The 20,448-nt window shown below is 43.0% G+C and overlaps 1 protein-coding gene across 4 annotated transcripts in view; it reads left to right on the top strand.

The window, feature by feature from the left end:
* Positions 1 to 20,448, top strand: part of CTNNA2 (catenin alpha 2) — a 715,434-nt gene that overhangs the window by 159,009 nt on the left and 535,977 nt on the right. The gene's annotated exons all lie outside the window — the stretch shown is intronic.

The following is a 20,448-nucleotide window of genomic DNA, read 5'->3' as shown; positions in this document are numbered from 1 at the left end:
TCCTGGTGCAAGTGCTGGAGGAACCAACTAGGGGCAGAGCTCTTCTTGACCTGCTGCTCACAAACCGGGAAGACTTAGTAGGGGAAGCTAAAGTGGATGAGAACCTGGGAGGCAGTGACCATGAGATGGTCGAGTTCAGGATCCTGACACAGGGAAGAAAGGAGAGCAGCAGAATACGGACCCTGGACTTCAGAAAAGCAGACTGACTCCCTCAGGGAACTGATGGGCAGGATTCCCTGGGAGAATAACATGAGGGGGAAAGGGGTCCAGGAGAGTTGGCTGTATTTTAAAGAATCTTGATTGAGGTTACAGGGACAAACCATCCTGATGTGTAGAAAAAATAGTAAATATGGCAGGCGACCAGCTTGGCTTAACAGTGAAATCCTTGCTGATCTTAAACACAAAAAAGAAGCTTACAAGAAGTGGAAGATTGGACAAATGACCGGGGAGAATATAAAAATATTGCTCGGGCATGCAGGAGTGAAATCAGGAAGGCAAAATCACACCTGGAATTGCAGCTAACAAGAGATGTTAAGAGTAACGAGAAGAAACAGGAAGAAAATCAAGGAAAGTGTGGGCCCCTTACTGAATGAGGGAGGCAACCTAGTGACAGAGGATGTGGAAAAAGCTAATGGACTCAATGCTTTTTTTGCCTCTGTCTTCACGAACAAGGTCAGCTCCCAGACTACTGCACTAGGCAACACAGTATGGGGAGGAGGTGACCAGCCCTCTGGGGAGAAAGAAGTGGTTTGGGACTTTCTAGAAAAGCTGGACGAGCACAAGTCCATGGGGCCGGATGCGCTGCATCTGAGAGTGCTAAAGGAGATGGCGGATGTGATTGTAGAGCCATTGGCCATTATCTTTGAAAACTCATGGCGATCGGGGGAAGTCCCGGACGACTGGAAAAAGGCTAATGTAGTGCCCATCTTTAAAAAAAGGGAAGGAGGAGGATCCGGGGAACTACAGGCCAGTCAGCCTCACCTCAGTCCCTGGAAAAATCATGGAGCAGGTCCTCAAGGAATCCATTCTGAAGCACTTAGAGGAGAGGAAAGTGATCAGGAACAGTCAGCATGGATTCACCAAGGGCAAGTCATGCCTGACTAATCTAATTGCCTTCTATGATGAGATAACTGGCTCTGTGGATGAGGGGAAAGCGGTGGACGTGTTATTCCTTGACTTCAGCAAAGCTTTTGACACGGTCTCCCACAGTATTCTTGCCAGCAAGTTAAAGAAGTATGGGCTGGATGAATGGACTATAAGGTGGATAGAAAGTTGGCTAGATTGTCGGGCTCAACAGGTAGTGACCAATGGCTCCATGTCTAGTTGGCAGCCGGTATCAAGTGGAGTGTCCCAAGGGTCGGTCCTCGGGCCAGGTTTGTTCAATATCTTCATAAATGATCTGGAGGATGGTGTGGATTGCACCCTCAGCAAGTTTGCAGATGACACTAAACTGGGAGGAGAGGTAGATACGCTGGAGGGTAGGGATAGGATACAGAGGGCCCTAGACAAATTGGAGGATTGGGCCAAAAGAAATCTGATGAGGTTCAACAAGGATAAGTGCAGGGTCCTGCACTTAGGACGGAAGAACCCAATGCACAGCTACAGACTAGGGACCGAATGGCTAGGCAGAAGTTCTGCAGAAAAGGACCTAGGGGTTACAGTGGACGAGAAGCTGGATATGAGTCAGCAGTGTGCCCTTGTTGCCAAGAAGGCCAATGGCATTTTGGGATGTATAAGTAGGGGCATTGCCAGCAGATCGAGGGATGTGATCGTTCCCCACTATTCGACATTGGTGAGGTCTCATCTGGAGTGCTGTGTCCACTTTTGGGCCCCACACTACAAGAAGGATGTGGAAAAATGGGAAAGAGTCCAGCGGAGGGCAACAAAAATGATTAGGGGACTGGAACACATGAGTTATGAGGAGAGGCTGAGGGAACTGGGATTGTTTAGTCTACGGAAGAGAAGAATGAGGGGGGATTTGATAGCTGTTTTCAACTACCTGAAAGGGGGTTCCAAAGAGGATGGATCTAGACTGGTCTCAGTGGTAGCAGATGACAGAACAAAGAGTAATGGTCTCAAGTTGCAGTAGGGGAGGTTTAGGCTGGATATTAGGAAAAACTTTTTTCACTAGGAGGGTGGTGAAACACTGGAATGCGTTACCTAGGGAGGCGGTGGAATCTCCTTCCTTAGAAGTTTTTAAGGTCAGGCTTGACAAAGCCCTGGTTCGGATGATTTAGTTGGGGATTGGTCCTGCTTTGAGCAGGGGGTTGGACTAGATGACCTCCTGAGGTCCCTTCTAACCCTGATAGTCTATGATTCTATATATGAAAGAAAACTTGACTTCAGTATGAATTTGGGCTAAGTAAGGACTTTAGGACCTGGACCATAAACTGTTTTAGTAAAACATTTTACCAAGATTTGCAAAAACAACAAACAAAACAGCCACCTTGATAACTGTATATTTAGGTAATTTTGGACCATGACGTTGATGTTCTTTCATATACTACTTTATGTTCGTTTGAAATAATTACTTCTTAGAATAGTGTACCTATGGGTTCTCCACACTAGGTGAGCTAGCGCTACATGCCCCTTTGATTGGAGATTTCACATTGCTATGTCCATTCGGCCTATTCATGTGTGTTACTCAGTGTCATGCTCGACGCCGTTGCTATATAGTACTGCGTGGACAAGTGGCCTAGGCCTGGGGCAGAGCCTTCGCAGTTGTCCATTGTGAGTTTTACCTCAAATGTGTCCCCTTAGGTCTTTTACTAGTTAATTATAGTTGTTAGTAGTAGTTAGTTGTAGTTTAGCTGCAGTGGTTTTGAAAAGAAAAGAAAATTATCTAGAGAGAGAGAGAGAAAAGGACTGTTATCGTTTTAGATAATTTCTTCCCTCCTGGGAGTTCTACATTTCTGGGAGGGCATGCCTGGTTCTCTCAGTTTTAAACGCTGCTTATCATACCGGGAGGTAATACCAGTGACTGATGGACACTTCCAGTCCATCCAATGCCTCAGGAAATTCCATATTTCCCAAAAGCACAACTTCTGTAATCTGGCATTAAAATCTAGAGCTTAAAAAAAAAGGGCGCTCAAACTTCGTCTTCTCATGATGGATAGCTCACTGAGCCCTGCCTCTGATCTGGGCCGGGGACTCCTCCCCCATTGCCTCTATATGCTGGTCTTCAAGTAAGTTGACTATCTCTACTACCTCCGAGCCACACTCCTCAAGGCACCTAAGAAGAAGATTCAAGTGTCCTCTCATAAGACTTCCAAAGACTGTGCCCCAAGTTCTCTGGGTATGGAATGTACTTCAAAAAAAGTCAAGGTTGCCAGTGACTCCAGCCACTTTGGCTCCCATCTCTCCAACCCGGAACCCATGAGGCTGCTGGTTCCTCAGGTACCGACAATGGCACTGTTAAGCCTAGAGACTTCAAAATGTTGGGCTCCAATAGACAATTGGTACCATGAAAGGAGTGAGGTGGCATGAAGAGCTTTACCTCTTCATACTCAGTACTGAAAAAGACTGCTAGGGCTCCATCTGGACTCCTCTTGCAGCACTCAAGACTCATGGTACCATCAACTTTGTCTCAAGCCCTCGACACAGTACCACAACACTCAGTGGCACAAGAGTTTTGCTTTTCCTGAGACCTGGCTGTGCCTGAGACACATGGCTCACCATTTCTTGGCTCCAATCTGTTCTCAGTACCAAGGACCTCCAGATCCCTGGGTGCCTGTCCAATACCCACAGTCATACCTCAAGTTTCTTCTGCAGCTCCACCACTTCATCAAAATCCTCCTTGTGTAGGTCAATTTGAAGATCTTGCCTCAGTCTCTCAAATATTGTCCAAGGCTTTCCACTCCATTTCAGTAGAGGCTCTTTTTTCCAGAGGTCTCTGACTAAGTTGATCTCACTGGTGAGAGAGATCCACAATCACAATCTCGCTGGTATGAGCACCCATGGATTCTTCCACCCATTCCATCTGATATGCACCATCACCTTGGCCATACTGGGACCGGTGGGTGGTCTATCGTCAGCAATTCTCTAGGGCCTCAAGCACCACAGAGTTAGACAACCTTCATCACCTTCCCTCTCCAGGACACCGGAAGCACAGGAGGAAACCTTTGATTAACTGGAAGCTAGGGCTGATGAATAGATCTCTCCACCAGCCAAAATCTCTTCTTTATCCCCAGATAAAGCAGTCATGCCACCTCCACCAATCCTGGCTGACAATTTTAAACAGTTCCAGAACCTTATCAGAAGGGTCACAGATTCTTTGCAGATCCCTCCTGAGGAAGCTGATAGTGCACTGAACATTGTCCACTTCAGTTCACAAGGGCAATTATAGAATGTGTTGTGTGTTAAGATACTATGGCTTTGATCATGGCCTTAAATCTTAAGTTTAAGATCTTAAATTATAGATGTAAATCTGTCTTAATTGCTTAGAGATTTCTTAAAGAAAGCAAAGAAACAGTACACAAATTTAAGAAATTAATATAATTGAAAAATGAAAGGAAGTGTATAATTAAATAAAAAGGTAATAGGCAGTGAAAGAATAATAAAAAAATAGAGGTTTGGAATATTTTTAGACTATGTAGCCTTGTAATCTTGTCCCCTTGTACTCCCTTCATCTCCCTTTTGGTTGCTTACATTCATTTTTGTCTCAATTTAAAACTAGATTATAAATTTGTTGAGGAAGTGACCATTATCTTGATTATCCACTGCACTCGAGCTGACCGAAGATGTTGGGAAGTCAATTGCAGCTTTCTGATTATCAAATGCCCCACCCCAGTATAAATTAAAACTTCAGGGGGATAGTTTTCTCTGCTGCTGCTAATTTAAGGCCCCTACTTCCCTAAAATTCCCCATCCCTCCCAGTCCCATGCCTCTCCTTATACTGAGCGCAGCTCTAGCACATTTCGGAGCACATCTTTTCATCATTTTAAGATCACTTTACGTTGTGTAAACAGTAAAAAGTGAATTTGCAAAGTGAACTTGGTAGATGGGAGAATCTGGCCCCATGTTTGCCAGAAGTTGGGAATAAGCGACAGGGGATGGATCACTTGATGATTACCTGCTCTGCTCATTCCCTCTGGGGCACCTGGCACTGGCCACTGTCGGAAGAGAGGATACTGGGCTAGATGGACCTTTGGTCTGATCCAGTATGGCTGTTCTTATGTCATCTGTGTGTGTACACTGCCTAGAATAATGGGGATCTGGCACTGATGGGGTCCTCTGGGAGCATCCTGGAAAAAATAATCTCAATACTGTAAATAAGACCTATCACCAACTTCCTCTTGTGCTTTTATGAATGATTTGGTATCTTCAATTCATGGAAAATATTTCAGACCCTTAACTTTCATTTTGTTGTAATGCAGCCACTTGATATATACAGTTCTTTATTTCTCAAATCCTTCCTTAAAGATACAAATTATTACCTTTAATTCTGAGGTCGGGCACAAAGTATAATTGTGTACCTTAGAGCTGGCTGGATCTCTTAATTTCTCCTAGCCACATCCATGAATCTGTCTTTTTAGTAGCTGAGGAAAGTGACATCTTTAATGAGCTATCAGTTCCATGTAATTAGTTCTTCAGAATTTCCTCTTCATTTATTTGATTGAATCTCTCAAATAAGTAATGTATTTAACAGTTTATTTGCTTATTAGAAACATGAAAAAATTCCCCAGTAACTTGAAATTAAGACCTTAAGTGTCAGACAATAATTGTTCTTTGAGAAGGCCTGTCATGGACCAGGTGTGGGCAGACAAACCTACTGGTTTGGAGCAGTGGCAGACAGACATAGTGGTTGGACATGGAGTCAGAAACCAGAAGGAGCACCAACGGTCAGAGCTGGAGTAAGGAACCAGGAGTCTGAGCCAAGGTCAGGAACCAAGCAGGGAGTAGGACTGGGAGGGGAATAGGGCTTGAGCAAGTCTGGGACATGAGTGGTTGCAGCTGTGGGTATAAGCATTGAGCAGCTGCTGGCCCAGTCTACTGCTGGGCTTAAGAGCAGGTCTGGTGACACCTCTCAGTCAGTCACATAGTTTGGTGAATCAAGGTGTTCAGCTGCAGGGCAGTTATCTGGTCCCATGCTCAGCTGCAGGCCCTGATTCCTGACAGTACCACCCCCTAACACACACCTTCAGGGATGCCCTAGGGTCTGGCTACTTGGGATACATTCAGTGGAAGTTGTTAGGGGACTTATTCCTTCAACTGCTTCCTTCCCTGATCCTTCTCGCATGAACAGAGAGCAACAATACCCAAAGTCCAAAGGTGCAAACAATTCGATGTTTATTGGGGTGAACTTCCAGCAAGCATGATTCCAGTTTCCTTCCTTAGGGTCCTCCTTCCCAGCTCTGACACCACAGAGCCTTACACCTGTGTCCTTGTTCCCATTCCTGCCCTTAGCAAAACATTATTCCAATTTCCTCACCCACATTCCCTGTTCCCATCTCCCCCACCCATACACCCAACCCCACACCCACTCACTTCCTGATTGACTGCAGACTATATAGTAAAACTTGAATTCTGCTTAGCTATACCTTAACCAATCATTTTCCTGAAATTTAACTAATCAATCCTAACATATTGTAACATGATTATGTAACCAATTATATCCCACCACCTTAATTACACCCAGCAAAATTAATTATACAGCAGACGGGAACAATCACAGAACCAGACAGAGATTATATAGACAAAGAATAGCAAAGTGGGAACTATAATGACAAAACAATACAGAAATGAGGATTTCACATCCCAGCTATTGATAAGTGAGTTCTTGCCAGACAGGATGCTATCAAACTAAGTTTCCTTTTACATCTTCTAGGTACTTCCCTTTCTCTGGAGGCGATGGGCACTATCAGGACAGGATTGTATTCCTAACAGCCCAATAGCACCTTCTTTCAATGTGACTAGTTTGGAATGTGAAGATGTGACCGGTCGCTTCCCAGCTTATGGCTGCCTCTGCTGCTTAGCCAAAGGCCTTAGCCTTATCAATTTCATATGAAGGGATACATAACACTTTTTCTTCACAATATTCATGATTTTATAGACCTCTATCATATCCCCCCTCCAATAATCTCTTTCCTAAAATGAACAGTCCCAGTCTTTTTAGTCACTATACATATGGAAGCTGTTCCACACCCCTATCATTTTTGTTGCTCTTCTCTGTACCTTTTCCAGTTCTAATATCTTTTGTGAAATAGGGTGACTAGAACTGCATCCAGTATTTAAGGTGTGAGTGTACCTGGATTTGTAGAGTGGCATTATGATATTTTCTGTCTTATTATCTTATCCCTTTCCTAATAATTCTGAACATTCAGTTAGCTTTTTTGGTTGCCATTGCACATTGAGCAAATGTTTTCATAGAACTAGCCACAAAGACTCCAAGAACTTTCTTGAGTGGTAAAAGCTAATTTAGACCCCCATCATTCTCGGAGTTTTACCACCTCACTGTTTACCCCTTTTTCCAGATAATTTATGAATATGTTGAACAGCACTGGTCCCAGTACAGTTCTTTAGGGGACATGGCTGTTTACCTCTCTCCATTCTGAAAACATACCACTTATTACTATCATTTGTTTCCTGTCTTTTAACCAGTTACAGAGTCATGAGGACCTTCCCTCCTATCCCACTACTGCTTACTTTGCTTAAGAGCCTTTGGTGAGGAACCTTGTGAAAAGCTTTCTGAAAGTCCAAGTACACTATATCCACAGAATCACCACTGTCCATGGGTTTCTTGTCTCTCTTCAAAGAGTTCTAATAGATTGGTGAGGAATGATTTAGTTGGGGATTGGTCCTGCTTTGAGCAGGGGGTTGGACTAGATGACCTCCTGAGGTCCCTTCCAACCCTGATATTCTATGATTCTATGATTTCTCTTTACAAAAGCCATGTTGACTCCTCCCCAACAAATCCTGTCCATTTATGTGTCTGGTAATTCTGTTTTTTTCTATAGTTTCAGCCAATTTGCCTGGTACTGAATTTAGGCTTTTCTGCCCTGTAATTGTCAGGATTGCCTCTGGAACCTTTTTAAAAAAATGGTGTCATGTTAGCTATTCTCCAGTCATCTGGAACAGAAACTGATTTCGGTGATAGGTTACATACTACAATTAGTAGTTCTGCAGTTTCATATTTGAGTTTCTTCAGAACTCTTGGGTGAATACCATCTGGTCGTAGTGACTTATTACTATTTAATTTATCTATTTATTCCAACACCTGCTCTATTGACACCTCATTCTGAGACAGTTCTTCAGATTTATTATGTAAAAAGAACAGCTCAGTAGTGGAAATCTCCTTCACATCCTCTGTAGTGAAGACCAATGCAAATAATTCGTTTAGCTTTTCTGCAATGCCCTTTACCTTCCTTGAGTGCTCCTTTACCACCTTGATTGTCCAGTGGCCCCAGTGATTGTTTGGCAGGCTTCTTGCTTACGATGTACTTAAACTTTTTTTTTTTTTATTTTGGCTGTTAGTTTGTGTCTTTTGCTAGTTTTTCTTAATTCTTTTTTGGCCTGCTTAATTATGCTTTTACACTCAAGTTGCCAGAGTTTATGCTCCTTTCTGTTTTCCTTAGTAGGATTTGACCTACTGTTTCTGAAGGATGCCTTTTTTAAATCTAACTACTACTTTTACTCTGTTTAGCCATGGTGGTACTTTTTAGGTCCTTTTACTATGTTTTTAATTTGGGATATACATTTAATCTGAGCCTCTCTTATAGAGTTTTTTTAAAATGTTTCCATGCAGCTACTCCTTTAATTTCTGTTTTTGTGTAGGTCCCTTTTCTGAAGTTAAATGCTACAGTGGTGGCGTTCTTTGGTATATTCTCTCCCACTAGGACATTAAGTTAGTTACATTATGGTCACTATTACTGGGCGGTTCAGCTGTATTCACCTCTTGGACCAGACCCTATTCTCCAGTTAGAACTAAATCAAGAATTGCCTCTCTCCCCCCATGTGGATTCCAGGACTAGCTGCTCCAGGAAGCTGTCATTAATGGTGTATAGACATTTTATCTCCACATCCCATTCTGAGGCGACATGCACCCAGTCAGTATGGTGATAGTGGAAATCCCCCATTATTACTGAGTTTATGGTTATAGACTTTCTAATCTCCTGGAGCATTTCACATCACCATCACCATTCTGGTCAGGTGGTTGGTAATATATTCCTACTGCTATATTCTTATTATTCAAGCATGGACTTTCTACCCATAAAGATTCAGTAGTGCAGTTTGATTCATTTAAGAGTTTTACTAATTGACTCTATGCTTTTTTTCACATATAGTGTCACTTCCCTACCAGCACCTGTACATTTTGTACCCTGGTATGACCATATCCCCCTGATTATTATCTTTCCACTACGTTCCTGTGATATTATATCAATATCCTTATCTAATACCAGGGCATTCAAGTTCCCCCATCTTAGTATTTAGATTTATTGCATTTTTATGCAAGCACTTATAAAAATGTTCAGTATTTATTTGTTTGCCATTATGTGATGTAATTGGATTGGACGGTTTCTCATTTGACTATTTCTCTTTAGTTCCTACCTGTATTTTATCAACTTCTAGCCTCTTCTCTTTCCTAGGATATAGGGAATCTCCATTAACAGAGCCTCCCCTGTGGGATGTGTCTGTCCGATCTGTGTGCTCTTCTGAATCTCTTGGCTGCCTCATAACCCTTAGTTCAAAAACTCCTCTCGAAGCTTTTTAAATTTTATGTGACAGCAATCTGGTTCCATTTTGGTTTAGGTGGAGCCCACCCTATGTGCATAGGCTCCTCCTTTCCCAAAAGTTTCCCCAGTTCCTAATACATTTTAACTCCTCCTCCCTACGCCATCATCTCATCCACACATTGAGACCCAGTTCTGCCTGTCTAACTGGCCCTGCACATGGAACTGGAAGCATTTCAGAGAATGCTACCTTGGAGGTCCTGAACTTCAATCTCTTACCTTGCAGCCTAAATTTGGCCTCCAGCACCTCTCTCCTACCTTTCCATATGTCATCAGTCTATCATGACTGCCAGTTCCTCCCCAGCACTGCACATAAGTCTGTCTAGATGTCTTGAGAGATCCACAATATTCATCCTTGGCAGGTAATTCACTGTGCGATTTTCCTGGTTATCATAAACCCAGCTATCTATATTTCTAATGATAGACTCTTCCATTACTATTACCTGAGTCTTCCTAATAAAAGGGTTCCCTCCCTCCAGAGGGGTACCCTCAGTGCAAGAGGATACCATGACATCATCTGGAAGAAGGGTCCCAACTATGTGATTGCTTCCTTCTGCTGCAGTTTGATGCTCTCCTTCCCAGAGACTATTGTCCACCTCAACAACATAGAGGTTATCAGGCTGGGGTTGGGTCTGCTCTACTGTGTCCCAGAAAGTCTTATCTATGTACCTCTCTTTCTCCTTTAGCTCCTCCAGTTCAGCCACTCTGGTCTTCAGAGCCTGTACTTGATCTCTGAGGGCCCTGAGTTCCTTGCACTGAATGCACACCCATGCCACTTTCCCACACGGCAGATAATCATATATGGTACATTCAGTGCAACAAGCTGGATAGCCCCCATTCTGCTGCTAGACTTCTTCCTGCATTATTTTTACTCCTGGAACTTTTGGGGGGGAAGGGCATAGTGTGGGGAGGTTGTTTATTGGCCTAAATTTAGGGAATGTTAATCGGGAGAGCTGCTCTCACACTTCCTCTCTAAACACCCTCACAAAGCTCCCCTGTTAGTTGCTCCTTTTCACTAGCTCCTCTGGTCACTTATGAACTAGCTTTTTAAACCCCTGTTATCCCTGAGTAGCCCCACCCTGTGGATAATGGATCCTAAAGGGATCAGGGATCAAAGCCTCATTAAGAAGCTCTCCACTTTGCCTGGCAGGCCTTTAGGCTCAGCACTTTGCCCCCCTCCTCCCCCACAACAGACCACACTATATAATTCAGTCAAGCAGCAAGCACACATCAAATGACAAACTCACCCCAAGTGTTACACAGTCACTCCTCCTTCACCTGAAGAACTCCCTCACCAAACTCACCTGTTCACTGCTCCTGTTTGTTAGCTCCTCTGGTCACTTAGGAACAAGTTTTCTTTAAGATATCTCCAGAGGAATAGATACACCTGAAAGGGTTGCTGACGTTCTCTTCAGGGTAATACCCTCTGTCTTGGAAGCCCTTGGCAAGCAGGCAGAGCTGCAGAGGACTTCTAGTCTGTGATTGGATTTGGTAGGTAAGGTTGCTGGCAGCATGGCTAAGTAAAATGCACCATACCTGCCTGCCAGCAGATATGAGCGTTCAGGCTGTAGCAAGGGTGCTGGAACAATTTGTATAGCGAGGGTACTGAGAGCAATTTAACCAGACTGTAAACCCTGTATATAGTGGAAACCACTTGAAATCAGGTGGTGTGGCAGCACACACAGCACCCTTAGTTCCAGCACCTATGGGCTGTAGGAAGGATGTGGAAGGTTAGTGGGTTGGAGTCAGCGAGACTGATGGGGGTTGGGAAGCTGACCTTCTGTCTTGGCAGTATTCCTCAAGCAGCTGTCAATCTTAATGCACAGTTCAGTTAGGGTGTCCAGGCCAGTCAGAGGCTCCACCCACACCAGCCCCACCTTTGATCTCTTCGTCTAGGTTGAGCCGGAAGTGACAGTGCTGCACAGCTTCATTCCATTGGGTGTCTGCTGCCAGGCATCAAAATTCCACAACGCAATTAGCAACTGGCTGGCAATGCTTGGAGTGCAGCTTCTGCTGTATGCACATGTCTTGGGTCATCAAAAATCACTTCCGTGGCATGAACAAAGTTCTCAAGAAGACAAGCTGTCTCAGGAGAGGGCTTGATTTCTCAAAGAGTAGAGAGGCCCTAGCTAAGGCCTTCTGGGTCAGCAGGCTGAGGATAAGTCCCACTTGGGACTGATGGATGGGGAATGACTGGAGGGGCAACAGAAACCCACAGATTTTACCACGGTCCCTGGCAAGCTTGTCTGGCAGTGGAATTTTTGTTTCTCAAGGGGCTGGCATCAGAGTTGTGCATAGCACAGCCTGTTCCTGTAGTGTCTCACTCTGTGCCTGCAATCTGCATCTGCAGGTTTTGCAAAGGGCCTGCTATCTCTGACCCTGGAGATGCTGACCTTCATGAAATCCATTCCTCTGGCAGAACCTGTCTTTTCTTCCTTTTGGTTTTAGACTGCTGAAACTGTCATGGACCAGGCAGTGGGCAGTCATACCTAATGTTTGGAGCTGTGACAACCAGCAGGCAAAGTCAGAGGGGTAGGGGTCAGAAACTAAGCAAGGGAGCCATGCAGAAGCAGGGCAGGCACATGAGTGATTGCAGCTTCAGGTGTAAGTGTTGAGCAGCCACTTGCCTGGTACTGCTGATGGGCTTAAGAACAGGTCGGGTGATGCCTCTCAGCCAACCAGGTATTTTGGTCAATCATGGTGTTTAGCTGGAGGGCAGCTATCTGGTCCCAGGCTCAGCTGCACGCCCTGATGTCTGATAGGGCCTGTGCATATTTCCCCACTTGTGGGATATGCTGTGGCCAGCTTTTGCCCCCAAGTGCAGGGAGTCCTGTAGGAGGAAGAAATCTCTCATTAGTCCTCTGGCCATAGGGTAGAGAGCAGCTGGAGCCCCTTGGGCAGAAGGGGCATGTCTGTACATAGCTTCAGGTACACAAGCACTATTGTATTGGATTCTTTTGTTTGCTTGCATCACTGAGGGGTGGGTGTACTGGGTTATCAGTGGTGAAGCAGGCTTAGGGTGACCAGATGTCCTGCTTTTATAGGGACAGTCCCAATGTTCGGGGCTTTGTCTTATATAGGCACCTATTACCCCCCAACCCAGGCCCTATTTTTCACCTTTGCTGTCTGGTCACCCTAAGCAGGCTGACTGTAGCACCTGGGCAATGGTAATGTGGGGGATGGGTTGGCACAATTTAATTTTGAGTGGGGGAAAAAGGAACAAACAACATTGGCATTTTTTTACTTTTTAAATGTGTTGCTTGATCACTCACATTTTACCTGTCTCCTCTACCTAGACTATAAATTCTGCAGATAGGGACTACTACTTGCTTTGTATGGTGTCACCTTGATTCTTACTGAAGTAGTTCTCATATGTCCTCCATTACAATGTTATCTTAGTGCCTCACGCTTTTTAATGTATTAATCCTCACAGCATCCCTTTGAGGCAGAGGCATGTGCGTTTTACAGATGGGGGACTGAAGCACAGAGAGACTAAGTAACATGTCCAAAGTCATGCAGGATGTTGGTGGCAGAACGAGACATTGAACCTTTAATTCCTGAGTTCGAGGCTAGCATCCCAACCACTGAAAACATCTTTCCTGTTATGGGTTATGCTGTAATAACAATAAGTATTATTATTTATTAATGATGAGCTTCAGGAATCTTCTGGAAAAGCAATGCCCCTTGGAAATATCATTAATACTAATAGAGGCTTTACATGCACATTAAATAGGAGGGGAAATAAAACAGAGGCAGATGGGACCCCGCCCTCAGGGAATATGAAGCATTGTCCACTGGTATTCCAGTATTTCCAGAAGGAAAAAAGTGAACCCACTGAAGGCCATTCCCTCTATGCCAACAGGATCTTTCAGATGACTCAACAGACTTCTCCTGGTCATAGAGCTAATCAAGTTGATATGACTATTTATCTCATATCCATTAGTAGGTGAGAATTATCTATTTAATATTTATTTTTATGTATTTGTTTCTTTTGTTTAATTGGGGTACCAAGGAGCTCCAGTCATGGAATAGGACCCCATTGTGCTAAGCGCTGTACCTACAAAGAACTAAGAGACAGTCTCTTCCCCAAAGAGGAATTAAGTTAGGTGTGTAGGCCTTTTTTTTTTCCGCGGGCCACTTGAAAATCCCTGAGGGTCTCAGCGGACCACTTAAGCGCTTTGGATAAAAGCTCTGTATAAAAAAACGCTTAATAATTAACAGTTTTTTGGATCTGCAAATAAACGCACACAACTCATATTTTATTATCACTAGTCTTACCTTTCTAATGCAGTGGATGTGCCCTCTCTCCCCCACTGTGGTAGCCCCCAACCTGGGGCTGGGAAGGAGGGGGGTCTCTCCCTCTCTTCCCCTGCCATGGCAGCCCCCCACGTTACATATGTCTTCTCCAGGGTCCAGACACCTAATTAGTGGAGCCACGCCTGTGTGGCTCCACTAATTACGTGGGTGGCCCTTCATTCTCTTGTGTGTGACCGCCCAGGCACATACCTTAGAGGGAACTATCCGCAGACCACCTGAATGGAGCTCGCAGGCCACAATTTGATAACCTCTGCACTACAGCAACAAGAGTGCAGAATGACCCAGTACAGGATGCAATATACACTTGCTTTAATCAAGTGCAAGTACTTTGTGTGTGTGGACAAAATGTGTTACAAGCATGGGAAGTGTTGGCAGTGGAAAATCCTCTGGTTGGTAGTAGAGACTACTGCATGTGTTAAATGTTAGTGTGTATGTTTCTAATTAAAAATCCCCTTTAATAAGGAAATGTTGAAAAGGTTCTGAAGAAGTAGTAATCGACTGACTGTTGGCTGCAAAAATTATTTCTCATGATTTCCATACATTTTAATTATCCCAGTTTATTCACTGCATTTTCTCTAGCGATACAGATCTATTAACTATAAGTATGATAGTAAAGGTAACTTTGCTCTTTTGTTAATTCTTAAGGATGTGCAATGAATGTGAATGAAACTAGGTCATTTTCAAGTGCAACAGTGAAGTGCATACCTAAGGAATTAACGTATGAGTGACTAGAACAGCCCTATCAGTATGGATCGTTTCAAAGAGATCAGTTATGATTTAGCTGGTAGTAAAACTGGAACAATTTTTTTTGACATATATGCTAGAAGGTATGTAAGAAACATAATGGCACATTCTAGAGAATGATACATGAATTTCCACTACACCAGCAGTTGGTGGAGCTGGAACAATGTGACATCTGGTTGAAATTGTTCAACTGTGAGTTTCCTCTTTATTAAACAATGAATCATAGCAAGGTTCCCACATATTTCTGTGTGTCTTGTTCCTCTGCTATTCACTTATTTAGATTGTAGCCCCCGCCCCTCCAGGGAAGGAAAATTATCTTCTCATTTGTCCTTATGTATAGAGCCAGACACTTTTAAAAAAAAACAAAGTTAGATATCTGGGGTGAAATCTGGACCCCATTGAAGTCAATGGCAAACCTTCTGCTGACTTCACTGAGGCCAGGATTTCACCTTTGACTTTGTTTTTACATTATGTGAATGAGTGTACTGTAATCAGAATACAATTTGTTAGTTTTGCTATAACTTCACACTGTTAGAGGCTGTTGACAACTAGGGAGTGCATTTTATGTTTGTTATAATATATTATCAGGATTTTAAAATATATTGGTTGTCCTAATTAGCTATGTCATTTGACCTATTAATGCTGTGTTGATTTGGGCTATCCCAGGCAGTAAATTGCACAAACTTATGTTTCATTAAAATGTTGTGAAAATTAAAATATTCCATTAGAATTTATCATGATTTGGCATTTGAATGGTCTATTTGAAATAATGACTGAAATATTATGCATCTCAATAATTGGATAAATTCTCTCCCATCCCTAGTTGTAGCTCTCTATATATTTATTTATTTCTTGATTCATTTTCTTTTAAGGTTCAGATGGTAACAGCAGAGAGATGGTAACACAACATCTTTGCAAACTGTTCAAATATGAAACCTGCTTGCATGATTCCAGCCAAATTTTATAGAGCAGCAGGTGGTGTGGGTAAAGTGCCTCTAGGTAGGAGCACAGATTGACTCTTCTTTTGCACCTGCCACCTTGAACTATAAAGAAACAAAAATGAGTCAGAAAATAACCCAGTGGTGATCCAAAATCATTTATCGTTATCTCATACAACACACTTAAGGTTAAGGTTTATGTACACTTGCAAAATTTGCCATCTGGTAATTTGTTTAGCTTCTAAACTACAAATCAACTTGTGCACCCCTACAATAACATTAATTTGAGATAAAAGTGTTAACCTGGAAAGGAAGTAGATTGTTCTTTTAAAAATATTCTTTCCAGTTGGAGTTAAAATGTTTTTTTTCCTAATACATTATGTGACTGAATGCATAACACATTTGGTTTAATCTGTTTCTAAGGACTGCTCAGTTAAATAATTTGATTATAAAAGCATCTTTTTTCTAATCAAAATCTGCCTAGATAATCTAATCAGTTCTAATTACTGACTCACTTGTTCAGAAGCTGACCTCCGTGCTACTATGTAGGAGACTTGGCTTCAAGACAATTTCAAAATGTTCACTCCCTAGGCAAAAGTAAGCAAAGTCCATGCGATCCTTCAGGTTTTACACAGTGTGGAATAACAGCTAGGTAGTATGGAATGAGGGTAGGAGGTGAAAAATGGGCTAAAATGAAAACTTGGGTAAACAACCTAGACCTTCTGTCATTGAAAATTGGAAGGCAGCAGTAGAGGTTCTGTCAGAAAAAATAAAGTAGTGGGTAGCTGCCAGAAAGTAGCAGCAGACCTTTTGTGATGCTGGCCTCCAACGTTACCAATTGGTACAGTACTTGTCATTCAGTACTTATGCCTTTTAGCACAAAAACAAACATTATTCATTGCTACAATATTTTTCCAGAAAAACCCTAACTACTGTGCAAGTCATATATAAGAACTTTTGCCATAACAGGGAGTGCACATCATTGAAACCATCCATCTAAACCAATTTAACTTAATTGAAATAATTCCAGTAAGGTAATAGGTTCATAAGTTTTTAAGGCCAGAAGAGACCATTATGATAATGTAGTCTGACCTGTTGTATAACATAAGCCGTACACCGTCACCCAGCAATTTGTGCCTCAGGACCAAAACTTCTGTTTGAGTTATAAGTTTAGAAAATATCCTGTCTTGATTTAAAGACTTCACATGATGGAGAATACACCACATCCCTAAGTAATTTGTTCCAATTGTTAGTTTCCCTTACTGGTAAACAGATTGCACCTTATTTTTAGTCCAAATTTGTCTATCTTCATATTCCAGCTGTTGGATCTCATTATGGCTTTTTCTGCTAGATTAAACAATACTCAGAAACATAAATTTGTGACCACCTAGCAATGTAATTGGTGTCACTACATGGCATAACTTGACCAGTTAGTACATCTCTGTGACAGAACTCATATCTTTCAGCTCCAATACCAATGAACGGTAAAGGGCTTCTGCTACACGGTTTAGCAGAAATTTTCATATACGCTAATTGAGTCATTACAGTATTTTCACTTTTTGTTTCACATCATCAAATGATGTCATCTTTGTTTCAGACAGGAAATCACCTTACCCTAGGCTCATCTGATACAGTAACTTTGGAAATACCTTATGGAAAGTTTAGGGTTTACATTTAGGTCCTCTTTGACTTGGACCTGTCTCTAGATCCACACATCCAGGCTGTCTATATCTTGCTGATTCTTTCTAAAGAACATCTCTAAGATACAACCTTTCCTCTCTGTTCATACAATCATCAACTTCCTCAATCTTGTGTTGGAATTGAAAAATTCAGCCCTTTCTATGAATTCCATCAAGGTTAATTTAACAGCAGTAACAGCTTTCCATGTGCCAGTAGAAGGTTTCTCAGTATTTACTAACCCAACCACAGCAAGATTTCTAAAAGGATTTATCCATCTTTTTCTGCAGATTGGATTCCTTACACCACTCTGGGATCTCAGCCTAATTCTTAAGCATCTCATGAAACAATCCTTTGAACTATAAGCTACATAGAATCATAGAATATCAGGGTTGGAAGGGACCTCAGGAGGTCATCTAGTCCAACCCCCTGCTCAAAGCAGGACCGATCCCCAATTAAATCATCCCAGCCAGGGCTTTGTCAAGCCTGACCTTAAAAACGTCTAAGGAAGGAGATTCCACCACCTCCCTAGGTAACGCATTCCAGTGTTTCACCACCCTCCTAGTGAAAAAGTTTTTTCCTAATATCCAACCTAAACCTCCCCCACTGCAACTTGAGACAGTTACTCCTTGTTCTGTCATCTGCTACCAGTCTAGAGAACAGTCTAGAGCCATCCTTTTTGGAACCCCCTTTCAGGTAGTTGAAAGCAGCTATCAAACCCCCTCTCATTCTTCTCTTCCGTAGACTAAACATCCCCAGTTCCCTCAGCCTCTCCTCATAACTCATGTGTTCCAGTCCCCTAATCATTTTTGTTTCCCACTGCTGGACTCTTTCCAATTTTTCCACATCCTTCTTGTAGTGTGGGTCCCAAAACTGGACACAGTACTCCAGATGAGGCCTCACCAGTGTCGAATAGAGGGGAACGATCACGTCCCTCGATCTGCTGGCAATGCCCCTACTTATACATCCCAAAATGCCATTGGCCTTCTTGGCAACAGTGGCACACTGTTGACTCATATCCAGCTTCTCGTCCACTGTAACCCCTAGGTCCTTTTCTGCAGAACTGTTGCCGAGCCATTCGGTCCCTAGTCTGTAGCGGTGCATTGGATTCTTCCGTCCTAAGTGCAGGACTCTGCACTTGTCCTTGTTGAACCTCATCAGATTTCTTTTCGCCCAATCCTCCAATTTGTCTAGGGCCCTCTGTATCCTATCCCTACTCTCCAGTGTATCTTCCTCTCTTCCCAGTTTAGTGTCATCTGCAAACTTGCTGGGGATGCAATCCACACCATCCTCCAGATCATTTATGAAGATATTGAACAAAACTGGCCCCAGGACTGACCTTTGGGACACTCCACTTGATACCAGCTGCCAACTAGACATGGAGCCATTGATCACTACCCGTTGAGCCCGACAATCTATCCTGCTACATCTGTCTGTGGCCATCCCTTCTGCTTGAAGCGTTGGGGAGATGGCGGCTCTAATGGCAGACCCTCCATTTATTCTGTTCCCCAAGGAGAAGGTATCTCTACGAGCTCATCCGAAGTCTTCACCTAAGGCGTCCTCTGAATTTCATATTAATCTTCTGGGTGTTTTTTTCTTAAAGCCTCAACAGTCTATGCAAGAGTCTGCTTTTCATACACTGGATATTAGAAGGGTGTTAGCCTTTTACTTGTATTGGACTAGACCATTCAGGAAGACCCTTAGACTCTTTTTATTTCTTTTGCAGCTAAGTCTAAGAGAACACCTATCTGCACTCAGAGACTTTCTAAATGGATCTCTGGATGTATTATTGCCTGCTATGGTTTTCACTGATGTTACACCTCCCCTAAAAGTAACTGCATGCTCTGCTAGATCACAGTGTGTCTGTAAATCTACTCAAAGATGTTCCAGTTGCTGAAATCTGAAGTGCTGCAATAGGGTCCTTGGTGCACATGTTTTCCAACTATTATGCCCTAATTCACACTGGAAGGTCAGATTTGGCTGTAGGCAGTGCAGGTTTTTCTTCAGTGATGGACTCTGTTCCAAAACTCCCACCTCCTTAAAGGGTAACTGCTAGGGAATCACCTAAGGTGTAACACCCACAGGGATGCTACTTGATGAAGGAGTAACTGGAGTTCTTCGAGATATGTCCCACTCTGGTTGCTCCAATACCAGCCCTCCTCCACTCTGCTTCAGAGCTGCTTCTGTCGGCTTTATAGTAGAGAAGGAACTGAGGGCACTTCATCCACACAGGCCAATACAGCCTTGGTACAGGGCATGAGGATGTGAAGGGCCCATGTGCGGGCATAAAGGGCACCGCTAAAAAAAAAAAATCTCCAAAGGTTCATGCGCACCTAGAGTGGAGCACCCACAGGATACACATCTTGAAGAACTCCAGTTACTGTATTAGGTGAGGAACCTCTCTTTGGCTTTCCCGTCAAAGAACGGCTGGAAGTAGAGCTGAGGCAGCCTGGTGGGAGACCTGAAAAAAAAAATCCGTGTCAAAAGACTTCATTGGCACCAGCTGGCCTTTGGTTTCCTCTTGCTTTTGTTCCTGTGCTACTCACTGCTTTCCCTGCACTTTGTGCTGTGAGGTCATGGTTCTTTTTCTCCCTTTGCTCCCCAAGTCACCAGATATCTCAGAGGCTCAGGGCTTGGTGTCCATACTTCATCATCCTGATCTTTACATTGCTGGATGCTTTTTGAAGCAGCATCGGTGTCCTGTTATCTTTTGTTCTTGTGAAGGTCCTGGAAGAGGCTCTATAGCTAATGTTGCATTGAGATTTGCTCTTAAAGTAGGACTAAAATTTGACCTATTAACTCTCGGGACAGTTGCATTTTCTACATAATCTTTTAATAAAACAGTAACTTTTGTGGAGGAAAAATGTTGAACGTTCATTTAAAATAAAAATAAAAGTCCTCAATTTGTTTGAGATTCCTCTAGCTAAAATTGCCATAGTCCCCAAACTGCACAGACCAAAAAAAAAACCCACCTCATTGTGAAAAATAGCTTAGACTGTTTACTTCTGAACTTGGAAAATTGAAATAATTTATTTCCCCAATCC

Source organism: Eretmochelys imbricata, chromosome 4, assembly GCF_965152235.1.
Source record: "Eretmochelys imbricata isolate rEreImb1 chromosome 4, rEreImb1.hap1, whole genome shotgun sequence".
Lineage (NCBI taxonomy): Eukaryota > Metazoa > Chordata > Testudines > Cheloniidae > Eretmochelys > Eretmochelys imbricata.
This window is presented reverse-complemented; position numbering and strand designations above follow the sequence as displayed.